Genomic DNA, 20,190 nt, shown 5'->3' on the forward strand with positions numbered 1-20,190 from the left:
TCACCAGAATGCATTTGATTTTAATAATTTTTTATACAAAGAAAGGCAAACATAAAAATGAACACATGAAAGCAGTCAGGAAAGAGAAAGCTTCAAAGCACAGAAATGCAGAAAATGCAAATATTCTTTGTACCTACATCTAAGAGACTCATGCTGCCATTCTAAGCCTGGCAGTTTAGGAGATATGCTTCAGGCTTGGTTTTGTCATAGGCTATATGCTGTACTTAGTCTTTCAGTCATGTTCAACTCCATGTGACCCCATGGACTGTAGCCGGCCAGGCTCCTCTGTCCATGGAATTCTCCAGGCAGGAATACTGGAGTGGGTTGCCATGTCTGCCTCCAGTGGATCTTCCCAAGTTAGGGATTGAACCCAGGTCTTCTGCATTACAGGTGGATTCTTTACCATCTGAGCCACCAGGGAAGCCCCATTGTAGGCTATATAAAACCCCAATACATCATCCAGCTTTTCAATTCTTAGGTTTACAGGCCTAGTTCATTTATCCATTGTGAAGAAATGACTGTGTAGTAATTCTCTGGCAGTCCAGTGGTTAAGACTCTGCACTCTCACTGTCGAGGGCCTGGGTTCAAACCCTGTTTGGGGAACTAAAATCCCATAAGCCATGTGGTAAAATTAAAAAAAAAAAAAAGAATATGTATCTTTGTTTAAAATCTAGAATGAGTCATTGAGTTTTTACTTAAATCTTTAGAAAAGTCAAAATATATGCAAGGGAGTTGGCACCTATAAGTAGTATCTGGAAGTAAGTTAGGTAAAAAATAAAATACTAGGAGTCTGCCAGATAACTAAATGAACTACATTTAGTGATGAAGGCAAAATAAGTATTGATGAGAAAAGAAGATGGGATGCAGATAAGTGAATGGATTCAGTTGCCATCTTCCAAGATTCAGATGGAGCTGTTTATAGGAGTTGCTCAGTACTTAGAGTCATGAAATGTGCTTTCAAAGATTTTCTTTTGTTTTTAGCAGAAGAGATCAAGCAAAGGTTTTTCTATATTCTGATTAAGAAATAAAAAGGAAAGACCCTATTTCAAAGAAATATTGGTATAGAAAACCAGTTTCTTCTCTCTAAAAAAGTAAGGTGGGGATGAAGGTTTAATAGAGAGAGGTTTAAAAAGAGTAGGCCTAAAGTGTTGCTTCAAAACGAATATATGTGCAAAAGATCTCAATTTGGGTAGTATAACTGATAAACTGTAAGATAAATAGGAAATATTGATGCTTCTCCGACTTTAAAGTAGCTATGAGTGATCAAAGAAGAATGAAGATGCACCCAAACCCAAGAGGAGCAATGTTGATGCCTAGAATCATCATACATGAAATAAAATTAGTTTTAGTTTAAAATACAGACTCTTTGAGTGGTAGGAGATGGGATCAGAGATAAAAAGGAAAGAGTTCACTTAGGAACCTGTAGGCCATCATGCTGCTGCTGCCGCTGCTAAGTCACTTCAGTCGTGTCCGACTCTGTGTGACCCCACAGATGGCAGCCCACCAGGCTCCCCCGTCCCTTGGATTCTCCAGGCAAGAACACTGGAGTGGGTTGCCATTTCCTTCTCCAATGCATGAAAAGTGAAAAGTGAAAAGTGAAAAGGAAGTCCCTCAGTCATGTCCAACACTTTGCGACACCATGGACTGACTGCAGCCTACCAGGCTCCTCTGTCCATGGGATTTTCTAGGCAAGAGTACTGGAGTGGGGTGCCATTGCCTTCTCCAAGGCCATCATGAGGACTCTGATTTTTATACTAAGTGAAACGGATAGTCATTACCAGGTTTTGAACACAGGAGTAATTTGATATGGCATCTGAAAAGATCAATTTAGCTTCTATGTAAGAATAGATTGTGATAATAAGAAGAGTAGACATGGAGAGACCAATTAGGACAATATTTCAGTTATTCAGAGGTGAGAGGTGATGATGGCTGAGACCAGAGAAACAAGAGTTGAGATTGTAAAATGTAGTCAGATTTTGATATAACATGAAGGTAGTCTGAGATGAGAGGCTGGATATAAGGTACTGAGTTGGCCAAAAATTTCATTTTGGTTTTCCATAACATCTTACAGAAAAACCCAAACAAATTTTTTGGCTAACCCACTACAAGAGAGAAATGCAAGTGAAATATGACTCTATGACTTGAAGCCTAAGCTACTAGAAGAATTAGAGTTTCCATTTTCCATGGCAGAGAAGACTGTGAGACTCTCTGCTCAGATTTTTCAGAAGAAGGTAAGAAACTTCATTTTGGAGAAAAAATTATATTAGGTTTTGAAATGTTTATTAGATATCAAGTGGAGGGGTGAGTAGGCAGTTGTATAGAAATCTATTCAGAAGTCCGTACAGAAATCTAGAGAAAGGACTGATGAAAGTACAACTTTGGAAGTTAACAGTACATAGATGGCATTTAAATTCATGAGACTAGAGAAGACTACCTAATGAGTGAGTATAAATAAAGAAGAAATAAGTACAATAGCAAGCCCTAGGTCTCTCAAACATTAGGAGGTTGGGGAGAAGATGAAACACTAGCAACAGATACTAAGAAGAAGGATGCAGTGAAGCAGGAGGAAAGTCAAGAGAATGTGGTACCCTGAAATCCAAATGCAGAAAATCGATTGTTTGTTAGATGAGGCTGTTTGAGGTTTCTCAGCTTAAGCACTATTGGCATTTGGGGCCAGAGAATTATTTGGTCAAATCCCTTGAATTGAGACAACCAGAAATGTCTTCATATATTCAGTACTTCATGTGCAAAAATCACCTCTGTTTGAGAACTGCTGTGTTAGAGCAAGTAAACTGAGGCCTGGGAATTGACCACTGAAATTAATGACATGAGGGTCATTGATGACCTTTAGCACTTTCAGTAGAATACTAGGAGTTAGGGTTAGGGTTAGGGTTAGGGTTAGAGTGGGTTTAAAAGGGAATTGGAAATAGCAATGTATAAACAAGTTTTCAAAAAGTTTTACTGAAAGGAGAACAAATAAATGGAGCATTATTTAGTGGAGAAACAAGAATTAAAGTGTCTTCCTTAAGATGGGAAAAATAATCAAATGATTGTATACTGATAGAAAGATCTCAGAGAGAGGAAAAAAATAAAAGAAGGGGAAGAGGATTGTTGGATGAATCCCCTTGAATAGTGGAGAGGACATGGGAGTTGATACATCAGATGAGGGAGAGACTTTGGATAATAACATGAATATTTCATCTGCAGTACCAAGTGGGAAGGCAAGGAATATGGTGGTAGATACTGGTAGGAGAATGGTTAGAGTTTGGGTGGGATCTGAAAATATTTTTTACCATGTGACATGTGGAATCTTAGTTCCCAGCCAGGAATCAAGCCCCTGCAGTGGAAGAACAGAGTTCTACCACTGGACCTCCAGGAAAGTCCCTGGAAATACTTTTCTGATTGCTTCAATTTTCTCAATGATAAAGAAGCAAAGTCATCAGCTCTCCTGAGGATGAGTAGTGAAGTACTGGGAGTTTGAGGAGCGAGAAGTATGAAATAGCCACCTAAAAGAGTGGGGACAACTAAATAAAGATCTTCACCACCCAGATAAACACGATGGTGTGATCACTCACCTAGAGTCAGACATCCTGGAAAGTGAGGTCAAGTGGACCTTAGGAAGCATCATTACGAACAAAGCTAGTGGAGTTGATGGAATTCCAGTGGAGCTATTTCAAATCCTGAAAGATGATGCTGTGAAAGTGCTGCACTCAATATGCCAGCAAATTTGGAAAACTCAGCAGTGGCCACAGGCCTGGAAAAGGTCAGTTTTCATTCCAACCCAAAAGAAAGGCAATGTCAAAGAATTGGACTCACACAATTGGACTCATCTCACATGCTAGTAAAGTAATGCTCAAAATTCTCCAAGCCAGGCTTCAACAATATGTGTACCATGAATTTCCTGATGTTCAAGCTGGTTTTAGAGAAGGCAGAGGAACCAGAGATCAAATTGCCAACATTCTCTGGATCATTGAAAAAGAGAGAGAATTCCAGAAAAACATCTCTTTCTGCTTTATTGACTATGCCAAAGCCTTTGACTGTGGGGATCACAATAAACTGTGGAAAATTCTGAAAGAGATGGAAATACCAGACCACCTGACCTGCCTCTTGAGAAACCTATATGCAGGTCAGGAAGCAGCAGTTGGACATGGACCAAAAGACTGGTCCCAAATAGGAAAAAGAGTCCATCAAGGCTGTATATTGTCACCCTGCTTATTTAACTTATATGCAGAATACATTATGAAAAATGCTGGGCTGGATGAAGTGCAAGCTGAAATCAAGATTGCTGGGAGAAACATCAGTAACCTCAGATATGCAGATGGCATCACCCTTATGCAGAAAGTGAAGAAGAACTAAGGAGCCTCTTGATGAAAGTGAAAGAGGAGAGTAAAAAAGTTGGCGTAGAACTCAGTATTCAGAAAGACAAACATGGCATCCGGTCCCGTCACTTCATCTCGAATAGATGGGGAAACCATGGAAACAGTGTCAGACTTTATTTTGGGGGGCTCCAAAATCACTGCAGATGGTGACTGTAGCCATGAAACTAAAAGACACTCACTTCTTGGAAGAAAAATTATGACCAACCTAGACAGCATATTAAAAAGCAGAGACATTACTTTGCCAACAAAGCTCTGTCTAGTTAAGGCTATGGTTTTTCCAGTAGTCATGTGTAGATGTGAGAGTTGAACTATAAAGAAAACTGAGTGCCAAAAAATTGATGCTTTTGAACTGTGGTGTTGGAGAAGACTCTTGAGAGTCCCTTGGACTGCAAGGAGATCCAGCCAGTCCATCCTAAAAGAAATCAGTTCTGAATATTCATTGGAAGGACTGATGTTGAAGCTGAAACTCCAATACTTTGCCACCTAATGTGAGGAGCTGATTCATTTGAAAAGACCCTGATGCTGGGAAAGATTGAAGGCAGGAGGAGAAGGGGAAGACAGAGGATGAGATGGTTGGGTGGCATCACCGACTCAATGGGCATGAGTTTTAGTGCACTCTGGGAGTGGGTGATGAACAGGGAGGCCTGGCGTGCTGCAGTCCATGGGGTTGCAAAGGGTCGGACACAACTGATCGACTGAACTGAACTGAAAAAAATTATTATGATTGTCAGGCATTATTATGTACTTGAGGTTCATGTTCATGCTTTTAAACTGAGCTAGTTAGTGCCATTGGGTAGTTTTCTTTAGCCAGAGAGTTGTATATTAGTCAGCTCAAACTACCATAACAAAATACCACAGATTGGGTGACTTACAAAAAATTCATTTTGTCACAGTCATGGATGTGGAAGTGCCAGATTCAGGTCCAGCCATGTTCAGTTTCTGGTAAAGGTCCTGTCTCCAAATACAGTCATACTGGGGATTCAGGCTTCCACATAGGATTGGGGAGAGGCACAATTCAGTACATATCAACTGTATCCCATATATTACGCAAATTGATGATTATAATAGTCAAATATAGATTTATGATGGATGGAGGAAGAGAAAATTTAAGGGAGTGAAGAATCAAAAATATGGGTAGGATGGGTGAATTGGAAGTGTCCATTCAAAGACTGTTGGAGTTAAAGATTCTTAAGGTATAAAATAAAAAAGATAGGGAGTAGTGGTTGAAGAATAGGCAGTTGAATTTGAGGTTTTTGGCTGCAAGGCAGTTATTGACAATGACAAATTATGATCTGAATTATCATCTTGCAGTGAATGCTTTAGTCTGTTGCTTCAAATCTCCTTTCAGAACAAGGACACTCATTTCCCCAGCTTCTGGAAGTGTGGTCTGCTGAGAGTTCAAATATTTGAATTTCTTCCTGGACATTGCCCTCTACTGAAGGCAGCTGCTTTAGTCAAGGTTATGTCCCTAAGTGAGGGTAGCCCATATTCAATAACTGGTCTGTTTAAAGCTCTGAGAGGGTCTCTCAGCTCCAGAGCTTCCAGTGGGATCAAATGAAGTCTTCATTACCATTAATCTGTAACTGACTTTTCTCTGTCCAATCTTACTTGCTGCATTGCATCATAGATGTTGTTTCAGAGAGTGCTCCTTGATAAACTTCCTGTATTTAAGTATCCACTTCAGAGTCTGTTTCACAGAGAATCTGACATTGCATAGCAGGTGCTAAGTATGCTCTGAAGAAGTAGACTTTAAAATGAAATATTGGAGCTGGATCACCCATCAGGTGATTGGAAATAAGAATGCTGCTATTGGCAGAAGGTGTGTATGGATAGCTTTTGGCATGTTACAGCAAAATAACTGTTAACATTCTTGGTGTACAGAGGAATGCACTGTTAGTGGCAATAGCTCAGGAATTTGGAAGGTTCAGAACAAGTAGTAATTATAAGCAATAAGGACAATGGACAGTTGTGGGTGAGTGTGACGGATGCATGGGAGAAACAATGAAAGGCTGAGGGTGATTAATGACCAATTTAAGGTGAAGTATGGAAGTCAGAAGGCCTTGGAAGCATTGAAGGAGACTTTCACTTCCTATAGCCAGAGGATCTGGCCCAGGACTAAATTATAAGGACAGTGAAAGTCCATGGAAGTGTTTTGTTCCCACCTCTGGTATAACAGCAAGATGGAGGCCCTGCCTAAGATGGAGAAGAGGCTTGAGATATGGGGCTGGGGACATCTGGTAGACATCCTTGACTTGTACAACATGGATGGACCTGGAAAACATGATGCTTGAGTGAAAGAATTCGGTCACAAAGAGCATATATTATATGGTTTATATTTATGGCAGCAGGACTGAAGAATAGTTAAAGGGCACAGTGTTTCTTTTTGATTGATGAGCATATTCTAAAATAGACTGTGGTGATGGTGGTGTGTACCTGTGAATATACTTGAAAAAGCCTTGAATTGTGTACCTTAAAGGGGTAAATTTATGGTATGTGAATTATATCTCAATAAAGCTTTTAAAAAATATATTGAATTCATTAATTCCCCAAATACTCTGGACTTGCAGAAGTGATCTGCTCCTCCCTCTTAAAGGCTAGTGTTTAACAATAGTGCAGAAACCTTTCTTGCAAGAAAACCTGTGGCCCCTTATGGTCTACACTTAGGTGCCCTCCTGGCCACCAAACCAATTCTTAGAGCTATGTCAAACCTAATCTGAATGTGGAAGTCTGGAGCATAGGAAGAGAGGGAAAGACTAAAACAAACAATCTGAAGAACCTAGCCAACAAGTGCCAGGATCTGATACAGTGTGTGGGGGATGGTATCCCAAGGATTCTGGATCAAGGGAGGGTGTAAGCAAAGATTTCATTCTCAGAGAAGTGAGACTTTATCAATACTGATATACTTTCTTCTAATACGATTTAAATACCCCATCCTGGGAAGAAACTTGGATGATGAGGCTAGTGTGCTGCTAGGATGGCACTTGCACTTTTGGATAAAGTGGTGGCCCCAAGTAAGTGAAGTAAAATGTTCAAAACTGCCATGGAAGACAACAGAAAAAGAGATAAAAATGCTTATTGGAGTGACCATGCTACAGAGGATATATTCTGAAAGATCAGAAAATGCAACTGCTGTCTGTGTTCTTCCAGTAAGGTCTGGAAGATACCGCATTGACCAAAGTGGTGAGGAATGTGTTAGTGAAACAAGGACCACTGGAACTGAGAAGTACAGTGGTTCTCATTCACTGTAGGCAAGGGCTGATAGTAAGAGTTATTTTCATTAAATTGAGTCTCTTGAAAATAATAGTAGATTAAAGGATCATGAAGTAATGTGTTAGTCACTCAGTCATGTCTGACTCTTTGAAACCTCATGAACTGTAGCCTACCAGGCTCCTCTGTCCATGGGATTCTGTGGGCAACAATACTGGAGTGGTAGCCATTCCCTTCTACAGGGGATCTTCCTGACCCAGGGATCGAACCTGGGTCTCCTGCATTGCAGGCAGATCCTTTACCATTTGAGCCACCAGATTGTCATCTTAATCAGAAACAAGGTAGGCACAATTATCTTAACAAGAGGCAGGATTGAAATGTTAGCCAAGGGGTCTCAGTCACACAGCCCTATAGAGATGGTTAAGGAGCACAGTATTCCCAGCAGTTGACTCTTCTTTTCTTTGTTGTGAGTTGGCTTCCTTAGAAGTACAGCCTGAGGCCAGAATTCTCGTGTAAGTAAGTGCTTCACTGAGGGAAGACTCTCTGGAGGGGTCTGTAGGGAAGTGAGAGAACCAAACCAGGGCAAGAAAAGTTGTTGAGAAAAAAATGTAGCTTCCAACTGATATTTACTGAAAGCTAACCTTAGGCTTTCCACAGCAAGCTCTGGGCATGAATTGATCAGTATGCTGGGGCAGGCTTATAAGAGCAGATTGAACTCATTATTGAGGAGGAAGAGATTTTACTCCATCCTTTGAGGTTTTTCTAGCTAGTTTAAACAATTAAATTGACATTCACACTTTAATAGGAGAAAATCAAACACAGTTTTAATAACATGTAAACATGGGATGTATACCACTCTAATGACAGAAAGTGAAGAGGAACTAAAGAACCTCTTGATGAGGGTGAAAGAAAAGGGGGAAGAGTTGGCTTAAAACTCAACATTCAAAAGACTAAGATCGTGGCATCTGGTTCTATCACTTTATGGCAAATAGAAGGGGAAAAAGTGAAAGCAGTAACAGATTTTCTTTTCTTGGGCTCCAAAGTAACTATGGACAGTGACTACAGCCACAGAATTAAAAGATGCTTACTCCTTGGAAGGAAAGTCATGACGAACTAGACAGCATATTAAAAAGCAGAGACATCGCTTTGTTGACAAAATCCGTTTAGTCAAAGCTATGATTTTTCCAGTAGTCATGTATGGATGTGAGAGGTGAACCATAAAGAAGGCCAAACACCAAAGAATTGGAATTGATGCTTTTGAATTGTAGTGGTGGAGAAGATTCTTGAGTCCCTTGGACTGCAAGGAGATCAAACCAGTCAATCCTAAAGGAAATCAACCCTGAATATTCATTGGAAGGACTGATGCTGAAGCTGAAGCTCCAATACTTTGGACACCTAATGAAAAGACCCAACTCATTGAAAGAAACCCGTATGCTGGGAAAGATTGAAGGTAAAAGGAGAAGGGGATGACAGAGGATGAGATGATTGGATAGCATCACTGACTCAATGAACATGAATTTGAGCAAACTCTGGGAGATAGTGAGCGACAGGGAAGCCTAGCATGCTGCAGTCTATGGCATCACAAAGAGTCAGACACAATTTAGTAAATAACAACAACAACAAGAAATATATGGGAGAGACCAAGGGGAACTGAGTAACTCTTGAAACTGGCTGAAATACTCACCTTAAATAACATTTTCAGCCAAAGACAAAGGAAGACATTGGGGATTGTGGGTTAGGACTTTAAAGGGGAGGAAGGCAATTGACATGGAGATGGAAAAGCAAATGGCTAGTAAACAAATGTTTGCTGGGCTAAGTAGAGACATTTGTGGGTGGTAAATTTTACTCCCCTACAACATCTTTTCACAACTCTGTTTTTAGTGATGTCAGGTTGGTAGATTGACACCAGTCATAGTGGAAGAATTTGTACTATAGAAATCAGGAGCAAACACTACAAATCAGAGCCTCCCACCCCCTGGTAAGAGTCATACAGAACACCACTGCATAAATCTCATTATGGAAAAAGTCTTGCCTTTAGGAGACTTCTGAAGCAGTTGGTCAGTCAGTCATTAGCTGCAGATTGAAACCTGGGTGGGGTGGGGGTCATGATTTCTGGGGTGAGAATACTGTATATATTTTTATCTCATTTTTATTGTAAGATTAATCATCCTAGGATGACTTTTCAGGGAAGGTTCTGCTAGGAGCAGTTTATCAGCTAATTGACATCATTTGCTGCGGTCATTTTACATTTGGGTGGAGATGCAGGTTGACCAAGTTCAAAAGTCCATCAAATAAAGATAGACAAAGTGATTCATACTGTATGGTCAGGACACTCAAGATAACTATTCTCTTGTTCTTTGCACATTTCCTGTGCATCCAGTGCCTGCTTCAGCTATACTCTACACACATGACTGACCTTTCTTCATAGTTTTCCCTGGTCCCATCTAGTGATTGTTCTAATCAAAGGGGTTGCAAGGGCTGCGCCCCGTACTAGTTTCCCTGGTAACTGATGAACCAACCTGACATTAATTCCCCCTATAACTGGTAACTGTCCCACCCCCTCACTGGGAGAAAAGACTGCTGCGGGGTCCTGCCTACCATTCATCGCACAGCGTGGGGTGTGGCTCCAGGACCTTACTTCAGACATATAAACTCCCCCATCCATTAAACCGTTGATTTGTCTGTCATTGACTCTGGGCTCTTTCTTTGGTCTTGAAGCTGGGCAACTACAGACGTGTAGGCCTGTAGGGTACAGCCCAACACAGACAACAGTGGGGGAGATTTTTTGAAGGTCAAATGTCTCTCCTCAAGAAGATATAAAAGTGAGAACTCCATCCAAACAAATCCTACACATGCAAGTACCTCTGGCATCAGTTCAAACCCTCTCAGCCTCACCTCTCACTGCAGCCCTGACCAAAAGAGCCAGTTCACATGGACACAGGTGCTGTCAGTTCCTCACAGGTGTAGACTGAAGCACATCATCTTAGGCCAGCACCTTGATTCTTGGTCTTCCTACCCCAGGGCTTTTCTGAGGCTGAAGCTTGAGATACCCATTGAAACCTACTCACATTCAAGCTTGTACCACTCTGTTGTGTGGGGGAATTAGAGCCCTGTAGGCCAACTTTTGACTCATGATGATAATGTTTATCCCTTTCTTTCCCTATGTAGATGATTCTGAGATTCATTGTAATAAGCTCCTCAGTAGTCCTGTTTAAGATCAAAAATTCACCCTGTAATGATGGGAAATACATGGTCCAATTTTCAAAAAAACATTTTTCAACACAAAAGTTGCAAAGCATTATAGTTGGTACTTTATTCGAACAGTTTCAACAGGCAGACAAATAAATTTGGGGGTTGATAAGGGTTTTACAGAGAAAAGAGACAAGAACCGCCAAGCACAGTTGTGCAATTGTTGGTCTGATTTGGTCAGGAAAGTGTTGCAATCTTGTTGAAAGCAGTTGCTTTTCTCTGTGGTGTGGCCCATTTCAGGCGATGAAATCCTGGCCTTAGAATTGTTGAGGACAAGAAGGAATTTAGAGGGAGTGAGTGAATCTGTTGGTAGGAGGAAAGGAGTCCATGAATGTTCAGATAAGGCTTTCCCTCCTTCCTATTTCCCTGTCTCTGTCCCTTGCTCCTGCCCTTTGAGATTCAACTACCTCTATCAGCCTTTCTCTCTGTCTCAGTCTCTGGTTTTAGGGAAAACCCACGCTAAAACAAGGAATGAAAGTAATCCATTCTTACTTTGTTTAATGGTCCCAAATATATCACTTTATATCCCACATCAGACATCCATCTAGGCCAACCAAGGCAGTGACATTTCAACTGTTCTATTTATTGAGAAAACAATTCTAATTAATTTGCAATTAGGGTTACTATATGGCATAATTTGATGATTTGATGTACTATATTATAAGAGACGCTGTCATTCATGAAACTACTTCCTAGCTATAGGAAGAGTTCTGTTTTAATATAGTACATATTTTTCTTTTCATTTTCTCCTGCTTTTATAGAGGTTGTGTGGAGGAATTCAATTTTGTAAATCCTTCAAGTTCTTCTAGTGAAAAGAAGATGTAAAATATTTTTATTATTATTTTAATAGATTCAACAACAAACAAATCAACCCTCTCAAATGCCACCAGCTAAGACTATCTAAAAGAAAGAAGGTGTCTGTTGACTCTTGCTGCTGAAACATATATTTCACTTTGCTTATTAATTATTATTTGGTTGGTTGGTTGATTGATGTGGAGGACAGAATGTAGAGGACATTGAAACAAATTCTACAGCATTAATTAAAATAACATCCCTTTACAAATATCTTGATGATAAAGATTAGTTGTCTTTTTCACTTATCAACTAGGAGTTGTCATGATTTCAACCAAATTGTATCAGAATAACATCCCATTTGGCAATCCTGAAAACAAGCACAGTGTAAGTGCTCAACAAATATTTGTTGAAAGAATGAAGAGAAGATGGATTAGGGCAATGGTTTTAGGGTTTCATTAAGAGTAGAAAAGAGTATTGTTTCCAGATTGCTTACTGTTCCTGATCCGAGGTAAGAATAAAAGCTGGTGATGGTAATGGTTGAAACAGCAGCACAATTAGCAAATATCCTTAGACAATACCCACAGTTGTTGAAAGATTTTTTTGATGACGTGAAAGTGCCTTTTGTGTCATTTTCAATTTTCACTCAATTTTCATTTTTGTCCTTTAAGAACCTTTTAAACTACTGCTGAAAGAAAAACACCAATACAGTATACGAATGCATATATATGGAATTTAGAAAGATGGTAATGATAACCCTGTATGTGAGACAGCAAAAGAGACACAAATGTATAGAACAGTCTTTTGGACTCTGTGGGAGAAGGAGAGGGTGGGATGATTTGGGAAAATGGCATAGAAACATGAATAATATCATATAAGAAACGAATCGCCAGTCTAGGTTCGATGCAGGGTGCAGGAAGCTTGGGGCTGGGGCACTGGGATGACCCAGAGGAATGGTGTGGTAGGGGGGAGGTGGGAGGGGGTTTGAGAATGATAAGACGTGTAATCCCGTGGTGGATTCATGTTGATGTGTGGCAAAGCCAATACAATGTTGTAAAGTAAAAAAAAAAAAAAAAAAAAATATTGCTAATTATTTAAAATTATTTAAAATGGACTGGCATGGGTGAATTTAACTCAGATGACCATTAGATCTAATACTGTGGGCAGGAAACCATCAGAAGAAATGGAGTAGCCATGATGGTCAACAAAAGAGTCCAAAATGAAGTTCAGTTCAGTTCAGTTCAGTCACTCAGTCGTGTCTGACTCTTTGCGATCCATGAATCGCAGCACGCCAGAACTCCCTGTCCATCACCAACTGGAGGAGATCACTCAGACTCGTGTCCATCGAGTCAGTGATGCCATCCAACCATCTCATCCTCTGTCATCCCTTTCTCCTCCTGCCCCCAATCCCTCCCAGCATCAAAGTCTTTTCCAATGAGTCAACTCTTCGCATGAGGTGGCCAAAGTACTGGAATTCCAGCTTTAGCATCACTACATCCAAAGAACACCCAGGACTGATCTCCATCAGAATGGAATGGTTGGATCTCCTTGCACTCCAACGGACTCTCAAGAGTCTTCTGCAACACCACAGTTCAAAAGCATCAATTTTTGGCGCTCAGCCCTCTTCACAGTCCAACTCTCACATCCATACATGACCACAGGAAAAACAATAGCCTTGACTAGACGAACCTTAGTCGGCAAAGTAATGTCTCTGCTTTTGAATATGCTATCTAGGTTGATCATAACTTTTCTTCCAAGGAGTAAGCGTCTTTTAGTTTCATGGCTGCAATCACCATCTGCAGTGATTTTAAAGCCCCCCAAAATAAAGTCTGACACTGTTTCCACTGTTTCTCCATCTATTTCCCATGGAGTGATGGGATATTCATTTTCTAAATGTTATCTTTAAGCCAAATTTTTCACTCTCCTCTTTCACTTTCATCAAGAGGCTTTTTAGTTCCTCTTCACTTTCTGCCATAAGGGTGGTGTCAGATGCATATCTGAGGTTATTGATATTTCTCCTGGCAGTCTTGATTCCAGCTTGTGCTTCTTCCAGTCCAGCGTTTCTCATGATGTACTCTGCATTTAAGTTAAATAAACAGGGTGACAATATACAGCCTTGACATACTCCTTTTCCTATTTGGAACCAGTCTGTTGTTCCACGTCAAGTTCTAACTGTTGCTTCCTGACCTTCATACAGATTTCTCAAGAGGCAGGTCAGGTGGTCTGGGATTCCCATCCCTTTCAGAATTTTCCACAGTTTATTGTGATCCCCAAAGTCAAAGGCTTTGGCATAGTCAATAAAGCAGAAATAGATGTTTTTCTGGAACTCTCTTGCTTTTTCCACGATCCAGCGGATGTTGGCAATTTGATCTCTGGTTCCTCTGCCTTTTCTAAAACCAGCTTGAACATCAGGAAGTTCACGGTTCATGTATTGCTGAAGCCTGGCTTGGAGAATTTTGAGCATTACTTCACTAGCATGTGAGATGAGTGCAATTGTCCAGTAGTTTGAGCATTCTTTGGCATTGCCTTTCATTGGGATTGGAATGAAAACTGATCTTTTCCTGTCCTGTGGTCACTGCTGAGTTTTCAAAATTTGCTGACATATTGAGTGCAGCACTTTCACAGCATCATCTTTCAAGATTTGAAATAGCTCCACTGGAATTCCATGAACTCCACTAGCTTTGTTCGTAGTGATGCTTTCTAAGGTCCACTTGACTTCACCCTACAAGATGTCTGGCTCTAGGTCAGTGATCACACCTTCATGATTATCTGGGTCATGAAGATCTTTTTTGTACAGTTCTTCTGTGTATTCTTGCCACCTCTTCTTAATATCTTCTGCTTCTGTTAGGTCCATACCATTTCTGTCCTTTATCGATCCCATCTTTGCATGAAATATTCCCTTGGTATCTCTAATTTTCTTAAACAGATCTCTAGTCTTTCCCATTCTGTTCTTTTCCTCTATTTCTTTGCATTGATCGCTGAAGAAGGCTTTCTTATCTCTTCTTGCTATTCTTTGGAACTCTGCATTCAGATGCTTATATCTTTCCTTTTCTCCTTTGCTTTTCATTTCTCTTCTTTTCACAGCTATGTGTAAGGCCTCCGCAGACAGTCATTTTGCTTTTTTGCATTTCTCTTCCATGGGGACGATCTTGATCCCTGTCTCCTGTACAATGTCACGAACCTCATTCCATAGTTCATCAGGCACTCTATCTGTCAGATCTAGACCCTTAAATCTATTTCTCACTTCCACTGTATAATCATAAGGGATTTTATTTAGGTCATACCCGAATGGTCTAGCAGTTTTCCCTGCTTTCTTCAATTTAAGTCTGAATTTGGTGATAAGGAGTTCATGATCTGAGCCGCAGTCAGCTCCTGTTCTTGTTTTTGTTGACTGTATAGAGCTTCTCCATCTTTGGCTGCAAAGAATATAATCAATCTGATTTTGGTGTTTGGTGATGTCCATGTGTAGAGTCTTCTCTTATGTTGTTGGAAGAGGGTGTTTGCTATGACCAGTGCATTTTCTTGGCAAAACTCTATTAGTCTTTGCCCTGCTTCATTCCGCATTCCAAGGCAGTATTTGGATGCAATCTCAAAAACGACACAATGATCTCTATTCGTTTCCAAGGCAAACCATTCAATATCACGGTAATCCAAATGTATGCCCCAACCAGTAACGCTGAAGAAGCTGAAGTTGAATGGTTCTTTGAAGACCTACAAGACCTTTTAGAAATAACACCCAAAAATGACATCCTTTTCATTATAGGGGACTGGAATGCAAAAGTAGGAAGTCAAGAAACACCTGGAGTAACAGGCAAATTTGACCTGGGAATACAGAATGACTCAGGGCAAAGGCTAATGGAGTTTTTCCAAGAGAACCCACTGGTCATAGCAAACACCCTTTTCCAACAATACAAGAGAAGACTCTACACATGGACATCACCAGATGGTCAACACTGAAATCAGATTGATTATATTCTTTGCAGCCAAAGATGGAGAAGCTCTATACAGTCAGCAAAAACAAGACCAGGAGATAACTGTGGCTCAGATCATTAGCTCCTTATTGTCAAATTCAGACCGAAATTGAGAAAGTGAGGAAAACCACTAGACCATTCAGGTATGATCTAAATCAAATCACTTATGATTATACAGTGGAAGTGAGAAATAGATTTAAGGGACTAGATCTAATAGATACAGTGCCTAATGAACTATGGAATGAAGTTCATGACATTGTACAGGAGACAGGGATCAAGACCATCCCCATGGTAAAGAAATGCAAAAAAAGAAAATGGCTGTCTGCGGAAGCCTTACAAATAGCTGTGAAAAGAAGAGAAGTTAAAAGCAAAGGAAAAAAGAAAAAAATATAAGCATCTGAATTCAGACTTCCAAAGAATAACAAGGAGAGATAAGGAAGCTTGCCTCAGTGGTCAATGCAAAGAAATAGAGGGAAACAACAGAATGAGTAAGACTAGAGATCTCGTCAAGAAAATTAGAAATACCAAGGGAATATTTCATGCAAAGATGGGGTCAATAAAGGACAGAAATGGTATGGACCTAACAGAAGCAGATGATATTAAGAAGAGGTGGCAAGAATACACAGAAGAACTGTGCAAAAAATATCTTCATGATCCAGATAATCACGGTGGTGTCATCACTCACCTAGAGCCAGACATCCTGGAATGTGAATTCAAGTGGGCCTTAGAAAGCATCACTACAAACAAAGCTAGTGGAGTTGATGGAATTCCAGTGGAGCTATTTCAAATCCTGAAAGATGATGCTGTGAAAGTGCTGCACTCAGTATGCCAGCAAATTTGGAAAACTCAGCAGTGGCCACAGGCCTGGAAAAGATCAGTTTTCATTCCAATCCCAACGAAAGGCAATGCCAAAGAATGTTCAAACTAATGCACAATTGCACTCATCTCACATGCTAGTAAATTAATGCTCAAAATTCTCCAAGCCAGGCTTCAACAATACCATGAACTTCCTGATGTTCAAGCTGGTTTTAGAGAAAGCAGAGGAAACAGAGATCAAATTGCCAACATCTGCTGGATCATGGAAAAAGCAAGAGAGTTCCAGAAAAACATCTATTTCTGCTTTATTGACTATGCCAAAGCCTTTGACTTTGGGGATCACAATAAACTGTGGAAAGTTCTGAAAGAGAGGGGAATCCCAGACCACCTGACCTGCCTCTTGAGATATCTGTATGCAGGTCAGGAAGCAAGAGTCAGAATTTGACATGGAACAATAGACTAGTTCCAAATAGGAAAAGGAGTACATCAAGGCTGTATATTATCACCCTATTTATTTACCTTATATGCAGAGTACATAATGTGAAACACTGGGCTGCAAAAAGCACAAGCTGGAATCAAGATTGCTGGGAAAAATATCAATAATCTCAGATATGCATCTGACACGACCCTTATGGCAGGAAGTGAAGAGGAACTAAAAAGCCTCTTAATGAAAGTGAAAGAGGAGAGTGAATAAGTTGGCTTAAAACTCAATATTCAGAAAACAAAGATCATGGCAAGTGGTCCCATCAATTCATGGAAAATAAATGGGGAAACAATGCAAACAGTGTCAGACTTTATTTTTGGGGGCTCCCAAATCACTGCAGATGGTGACTGCAGCCATGAAATTAAAAGACGCTTACTCCTTGGAGGAAATTTTTGACCAACCTAGATAGCATATTCAAAAGCAGAGACATTACTTTGCCAACAAACGTCCATCTAGTCAAGGCTATGGTTTTTCCAGTAGTCATGTATGGATGTGAAAGTTGGACTGTGAAGAAAGCTGAGTGCCGAAGAATTGATGCTTTTGAACTGCGATGTTGGAGAAGACTCTTTAGAGTCCCTTGGACTGCTAGGAGATCCAACCAGTCCATTCTAAAGAAGATCAGTCCTGGGTGTTCTTTGGACGGAGTGATGCTAAAGCTGGAACTCCAGTACTTTGGCCACCTCATGTGAAGAGCTGACTCATTGGAAAAGACTTTGATGCTGGGAGGGATTGGGGGCAGTAGTAGAAGGGGATGACAGATGATGAAATGTCCGGATGGCATCTCTGACTCGATGGACATGAGTTTGGGTGAACTCTGGGAGTTGGTGATGGACAGGGAAGCCTGGCGTGCTGCAATTCAAGGGGTCGCAAAGAGTCAGACCTGATTGAGCGACTGAACTGAACTGAATTGTTTAAGAAATGAGACAGGGCTGTGATCGTTTCTGTAGCATTGGCAATATTAATTTTCCTCCAGAAAAACTGTCTCAATATCTTTTTAGAAATAAATGGTTTTACTTATTAATCAATATGGAATTTTTTTTCTTATATTGGTTCATTTAATTTTTTTTTCAGTTAAAATGGTGATTTTGCTAGCAGATGTGTAGGTTTGTGAAGCAGGCTTACTGAAGCTGTTTTTTAAATTCCTGTCATTGTATAGTTCAGCACACTGCCACCAGGATTAGACAGACCTGGGTTCCAAACCTAAGTCTGCCTCTTCCTGGTGAACTATTTTAACCAAGTGGACTCTAAAGGCCTCAGTTTTCTCATCCATACAATAAAGATCATATTGACACCCTCATAGAATTGCGAGGTGAAATACTAACCACAGTGTCTGGCCTGTAGCTTAAAAATCTGATAGCTATTTTGATTAATGGACAATTCAGCCCTATGCTTTTTCAATGGAAATATAATTCCACAACCATTTCTTTACATTTTCTATACTTAACAGTAGAGTAAGTTATGCTGTTATGATTTTTGCTATGTAAATATTTATTTGTTATTAAAATTTTCTTTTTACTAACACAGTCAATATGACCCAGGAGCTAGATGTTAAAGGGGGGATACAAATTAATGCTTACATTATTTTATCATGGGAGCAAAGTATTTTTCTGGCTTTCCTGGTGGCTCAGTGGTATAGAATGCAGGAGAGGCAGGTTTGATCCCTGGGTCAGGAAGAATCTCTCTGGAAGGAAATGGCAACCCACTCCAGTATTCTTGCCTGGAGAATTCCACAGACAGAGGAGCCTAGCACGCTACAGTCCATGGGGTTGCAATAGAGTCGGACATGACTTAGTGACTAAATAACAACAATACCATACCATACACATTCTTTTGTAAACTATTATTTTCATGTAAAACATATAGTAAATAATTTCCTTCCATCTAAAATACTCTTTTATGACAGGATTTTTAAATATTTGTACTAAAACAGTGTAGCACATGTCATGATTTATTTTACACATCCCCTGTGGTAAGCATTTGGATTGCTTTTAAAACTTTACTAATATAAATAACATGGTGACAAATGTTGACACAACCACATCCCATTTCATTTTCAGCCATTGAGTTCACAGAGGAAATGTTAATAGCAGATATCAGAAGGGGATGTCTTTACTATCTCTTTACCATCTTTATGACTTGCCTGCAGACCCACCTATTATTTGCTTCTTTCTTAAGTCTTGCAGAATTTGCTTCCTTCCGCATTTTCAGAGAACGAGACCTTTGATTATTTTTTCTTTCTCTTGTATATGAATTTTCTTCCATCTCTCTAGGTCAACATTTCATCATACTTATGTGTTTATCATCTTAAAAAATAAAAGCAGTCCACGGCCATATCACCATTAACGGTTAGTTCTAATGAGGTGGATGAACCTATAGCCTATTATACAGAGTGAAGTAAGTCAGAAAGAGAAAGATAAATATCATATACTAACGCATATATATGGAATCTAGAAAAATGGTACTGAAGAATTTATTTCTAGGGCAGCAGTGGAGAAATAGACATAGAGAATTGACTCATGGACATGGGGAGAGGGGAGGAGAGGGTGAGATGTATGGAGAGAGTAAGATGGAAACTTACATTACCATATATAAAATAGATAGCCAATAGGAATTTGCTGTATGTCTCAGGAAATTCAAACACGGGCTCTGGATCAACCTAGAGCAGTGGGATAGGGAGGGAGGTGGGAGGGAGGTTTAAAAGAGAAGGGATATATGCATACGCATGGCTGATTCATGTTGAGGTTTGATAAAAAACAAAATTCTGGAAAGCAATTATCCATTAATCAAAAATTAAACAAATTTTGAAAAGGTTTAGTAAGGAGGGAAAAAAAAATAAAAACAAATAGGAAAAATCTTCTTCACTAACCTCATGTCTATCCCCAGATACTCTCTCTTGTCTTTCCAATTTCTCAGCCAAATGTTTCAGAAAATATGTTGCAGTTGTCTTTACTCAGAAATTTGGAAAGTGTTTTTTGTGTGCATGCCATTTTTTTTTTTTTGGATACCTCCCTCTTCCTCAAACTCATATCTAATTGATCAGAAAGTATTATTCATTTTACCTTCTAAATAAAGTTGAGTCAATTTACTTATTTTCATTTCTATTATTTTAGTTCATACCATTGCTCTCTCTTGCCTGGACCACTGCAAACTTAAATCCTAACAGTTCTCCCTTCCTCTACAGTCTCTTTCAAATTATTTTTACTAACAGAAACCAAATCAACCTTTTAATTGCAAACCTGATTATGTCAACTCTGTCCCCTACCCTCAGACAGATGTCTATAATAAACCCTTT

This window comes from Capricornis sumatraensis, chromosome X (assembly GCF_032405125.1).
Source record: "Capricornis sumatraensis isolate serow.1 chromosome X, serow.2, whole genome shotgun sequence".
Taxonomy (NCBI): Eukaryota; Metazoa; Chordata; class Mammalia; order Artiodactyla; family Bovidae; genus Capricornis; species Capricornis sumatraensis.